This window comes from Asterias amurensis, chromosome 2, assembly GCF_032118995.1.
Source record: "Asterias amurensis chromosome 2, ASM3211899v1".
Taxonomy (NCBI): Eukaryota; Metazoa; Echinodermata; class Asteroidea; order Forcipulatida; family Asteriidae; genus Asterias; species Asterias amurensis.
Genome location: NC_092649.1, coordinates 10,601,522 through 10,607,115, shown reverse-complemented (window position 1 = coordinate 10,607,115; position 5,594 = coordinate 10,601,522). Strand labels below are relative to the sequence as shown.

Below are 5,594 nucleotides of genomic sequence, written 5' to 3'. Positions count from 1 at the left end.
CAGAAACTTCATCACAGGGGTTGCACCTCGATAAACAAACTCCCATAGCATACAGAGCAAAATGCTAAATAATCACATGTACTAAAAAAAACAGAAGTCTCACAGCATTTTACAGTAAAGGGGGGATATCCATGATGATCTGAACTTTTATCCGCTTATCAATTTAATACGGGGAGCCACAGAGTCCGTTAGGTTGTTCCCCCTCCAAATAAAGACACCCCTACACCAGTATTAGTTTCCAAGGGTCCAAACATCACTCTTGAAAACAAATTTCCATTCACCTTTCGGAAACAAATCAGGGCCAACGTCATCAAGAACACCTGAAATTGGAAGTCAACAACCCAAAGGTCACAATGTTCATTTTTCTACACAGTCCCCTTTTTATTGTCTACTTTCCAAAAAAGAGCCACCCTTGAAGGCAGTGGACACTATTGGTAATTACTCAAAATAATTTTTAGCATAAAACCTTACTTGGTAACGAGTAATGGGGAGAGGTTAATAGTATAAAACATTCTGAGAAACGGCTCCCTCTGAAGTGACTTAGTTTTTGAGAAAGAAGTAATTTTCCACGAATTTGATTTCGAGACCTCAGATTTAAAACTTGAGGTCTCGGAATCAACCATCTAAACGCACACAACTTCGTGTGACATGGGTGTGTTTTTTTTCTTTCATTATTCGATGTCCGATTGAGCTCAAATTTTCACAGGTTTGTTATTTTATGCACATATGTTGAGATACACTAACTGTGAAGGCTAGTCTTTACCAATAGTGTCCACTGCCTTTAAAATTGTTTTCTTTTTCTCATCCCCAAGAGCCCTGTGCCCATCTCAAGTTCAAAATAATGCTCTTTTTCTGAAAATGCCTTCACTCCCGCAGCACCTGTTACCTCAACATTCTTCTCATAGTTTATCTTCGCAACAACCGACTCCGTAAACTGCAAGGCACAACCATTTTTATACTTTACTTTATAACGTAGTTTATGGTCATGACATTTGTATGTTAATGGAAATGTTATGCCAAACAGTAATTTGAAAGTAAAATCAGTTAAACAAACTATCCCAGAAAGCCGTTTACACACACTGAACACTATCGGTATTCACTCAAAATATATGTTAGCATAAAAACTTACTTGTTAACGATCAATGGAGAGCTGTTGACAGTATAAACACATTGTTATAGATGAGGCTCCCTCTGAAGTTACGTAGGTTTTGAGAAATAGGGTATTTCTCACTTAAGTATTTGAATTTGATTTCGAGACCTCATAATAAGATTTTGAGGTTTTGAAATCAAGCGTCCGAAAGCACACAACTTGTGCGACAATGGCGTTTTTTTCTTGCACTATTCTCTCGCAATTTCGACGACCAAATGAGCTCAAACTTTCACAGGTTTGTTTTTGTGTGCATATGTTGAGATACACCAGGTGCTTGAGACTGGGCTTTGACAATTACCAAAGGTGTCCAGTGTCTTAAATATTACTCGACCTTCTTGTTTCGGTCACTTGCTATGAATGTTTGCTCAACTGACTGTCATGATGTTCTTATACTTACTTCGATGGATGCACAACAATCGGGCGTAAAAGACAAACGTAGTTTCTAAAAATAAGTCTCCGTAGTTCTAGTTTTGTTTCAATGTTAATTTGAACAAAGGTCCGTTATTATATAAAATAACATTAGTTTTAATACAACTTGCTACGGGTATGTTTTTATGTTCACGAAATTCATACTACTTATAAACATAATACACAAATAAGATTTTATTTCATAGAGAAAAAATATCTAGTCTTCAGTCGAGAAGTTGTTGTTTTCGACACGCACAAGACGTGCCCAGTCTATCTACCTGCAGCAATTGTAACTGGATGGTATTCTGGCGAGTAACGATTTTTTGCTAAGCAAACGTTTTTGGTGACACTTGCTTATATTGAATTATGTTGTATCGTTCCTCTATTGTGATAAAGGTAATAAAGACATCAACTAAAAGGGAACGATACATATTATACATGTACATATTATTATAATTATATCTCCTGAACAAAATGAGTCGTGTCGTAATGCTTTTTTGGGGTAATTTTTTAAAGATATATACAATAATCCTAGGTCACCGGTATTGTCAGCAGCAGAGTGTGGGTTCGAATCCTGGTCATGACCCCTTGTGCCCTTGAGCAAGGCACATAGGCTAATCACAATTGTTTCAAAAATAAGTAAGATGTTGGGAAGAAGATGGTGTATTCTGGTGTATACCAGCCATGGTCATTATATGGTGGATGAAACCAATGCCTACATCTATTGGCTGTGAAGGGGTTAACCCTGTTTCAACGCAAAGCGTTTGTGGCAACGTGTCCTAGGAGTAGGTTACAACGCTCCTGGGGAGAGTTAAAGGTAGTGGACACTATTGGTGATTGTCAAAGACTAGCCTTCACAGTTGGTGTGTCTCAACATATGCAGAGACCTCAAGTTCTAAATCTGAGGTCTCGAAATCAAATTCGTGGAAAATTACTTCTTTCTCGGAAACTATGGCACTTCAGAGGGAGCCGTTTCTCACAATATTTTATACCATCAGCCTCTCCACATTACTCGTCACCAGGAAAGGTTTTATGTTAATAACTATTTTGAGTAATTACCAATAGTTACCACTGCCTTTAACCATTTAGTCATTGGACCGCCCAGACGCCTATAGCGATAGCGGTAGGAGGAAACCTCGCTATAGCTTGTGTTTGTAGGAAACTATAGAAACATCAAAAGGAAACTCGATAGTCAGTAGTAGGTCTACGCATTGGTGAATCCATCTAGATGTTTATAGATCATTATTAGTTCAGTTGACTTGTCGAAGCTAATGATGACGAAATAATTTAGCTCTTACCCCCCCCCCCCAAAAAAAACCGCTCATTAGTAAACACAAAGGAAACTGTATTTATTCATCATTCATGGTGATATTGGCGAAACTAACGCCTTCGCATCAATCAGTATGAGCATTGAGCCAGATAAAGCCTTGAAAAGCTATTGTGTCCATTTTATTCCCCCCCCCCCCCCATAAAAATTAGCGTAGCCGTTTAACCATTTAGTCATTGGACCGCCCAGACGCCTATAGCGATACACTGTATGCGCTAGGAGGAAACCTCGCTAGCTTGTGTTTGTAGGAAAAAGGAAACAACAAAAGAAAACTCGATAGTCAGTAGTAGGTCTACACATTGGTGAATCCATCGTTTATAGAGCTTTATTAATTCTCCCTTCACAGTTGACTTGTCGAAGCTAATGATGACGAAATAATTTAGCTCTCACCCAACAAAACGCTCATAAGTAAACACAAAGGAAACTGTATTTACTCACCGTTCATAATGATATTGTCGAAAACTAACGCCTTCGCATTATTTTAATCAGTATGAGCATTGAGCCCGGTAAAAAACCTTGAAAAGCTATTGTGTCCATTTTATCCTTACGAAAACATATTCGTCATGAAAATTCCCGTAGCCGTTTAAAGACAAAATACACTATTGGTAATTTGTCAAGACCAGTCTTCTCACTTGCTGTATATCAACAAATGCATAAAATAACAAACCTGTGAAAATTTGAGCTCAATCGGTCGTCGAAGTTGCGAGATAATAATGAAAGAAGAAACACCCTTGTCACACGAAGTTATGTGCTTTCAGATGCTTGATTTCGAGACCTCAAATTCTAAATCTGAGGTCTTGAAATGAAATTCTTGGAAAACTACTTCTTTCTCTAAAACTACATATCTTCAGAGGGAGCCGTTTCTCACATTGTTTTATACTATCAACCTCTCCCCATTACTCGATACCAATTGTAAGGTTTTATGATCATTATTATTTTGAGTATTAACCAGTAGTGTCCACTGCCTTTAACGAGAGGCATTTATTGTTCCAATGAGAACTTGTACTTTTATATACAAATATTACCGAAAGGGTAAACAATCCTGCATAAATATTAAGCAAAGTAAAGTTTGAACTACCATTACAGTAATTTACTGCAAGAATCTTGATAAATTGGTTTCAGCAAACTCGGGCGGTGCAGGGAACAGAGGGTTAAAGGTAGTCGTCGCATGATGTGACCGTCCGTGGTATTGTGATAGTAGGCGATCTTTCATTCTTGTTTCTTCTGTTTTTACAAAACTTTCTTTATTTTTAATGGTTTCAATAAGCGCTTTGTAATGTTTGTGATTTGGAAGGCGTTTTTTAAATAATAAATATTATAATTATTATTATACGCAAAACGTATACGTATGACTATACGCAAAATGACGATTTATGAAGACAAACAATTACTGAAAGATGGAGACTAAGTTAAATTTCACAAATTTACACATAACTTTACAGAGTTTACAAAAGGATATGGTGAAAGACTTCTGTTTAAATGTTATTCCATGAAATGCTTTACTTTTTGAAAAAAAGAAAAAAAAAAACACTAAAAAAACGAGGGTGGGTTCTCCCGTTATTTTCTTCCGACTCCGATGACCGATTGAGCCTTAATTTTCACAGGTTTGTTATTTTATTAATAGGTTGTGATAAAAGAAGTGTAGGCCTTTTGGACAATAATGTTTACCGAAAGTGTCCGATGGCTTTAAAAGGGCACTGGACACTCTTAACTCAAAGCAGTTGTTACCACAACAACTTACTTGGTAACGAGCAATGGAGAACTGTTGATAAAAATTATAACATTATGAGAAACGGCTCCTTCTGGTAACGTAGTTTTTGAGGAAGAGGTAATTTACCTCTTAAATGTTTGAATCTAGTGAAAGACTTCAGGCCTGAAGCCATTTTTAAGCATCTGAAGGCGCACAAACATGTGCAACAAGGGTGTTTTTTCTTTGAGTATTTTCTTGCAACTTCGATGACCAATTGAGTCCAAATTTTTCTCAGATTTGTTACTATGTTAAAGATTACACCAACCGGTAACACTGATCTTTGACGAATACCAAAGATTTCCAGTGCCTTTAAAGCCATCATACAAAACCCAAATGGTAAAATTCAGTTTAATTTTAGCAACGAAAAAAAGTGGCAATAAGTGGCCTCATTATCGTATACAGTCCTTTTCTTACGCGTGGAGTTGGGTGCTAATTAAATCGCTTCTACTTTGTTGCGTCTGACAAAAGGCAAAGCATAAAGGAAAAAATTCAATGCCTCAGTTGTTATGGAAACTTGAAATTCAGATTATCAATCTGCTCCTGCTATCACTGCCCATTTTATTGAAAGTTGTAATAAAACGAAGCTCGAAGCCAGATTACGATGGAGCTCCACATTGCCGGATGAAAAAAAGGTAAGCCTCCATTCCAAGAATTATTTGAAATCGACTCAATGATATTTTGCTGTTTCCTTCGGTGGCACTTAAAGACACTGGGCGCCTTTGGTAATTGTCAAAGACCAGCATTCTCATTTGGTGTATCCAAACATCCTTAAAATAACAAATATGTGAAATGTTTAGCTCATAATAATCAAAGTTGCAAGAGAATAATTATATAATAAAATACCCTTTTTGCAAACATTACTTGTGTGCTATCGGATGTCTGTTTAACGAAAGGCTTGATGGATGAAGTCTTTTGATATTTGAGTGAGCAATTACATCTTTCTCAACACCTACGTTTAT

General features: G+C 36.9%; 1 protein-coding gene across 1 annotated transcript in view; it reads right to left on the bottom strand.

Annotated features, from left to right (window-relative positions):
* The window catches only part of LOC139934062 (dolichol-phosphate mannosyltransferase subunit 3-like), a 535,719-nt gene that overhangs the window by 146,289 nt on the left and 383,836 nt on the right, over positions 1–5,594 (bottom strand). The gene's annotated exons all lie outside the window — the stretch shown is intronic.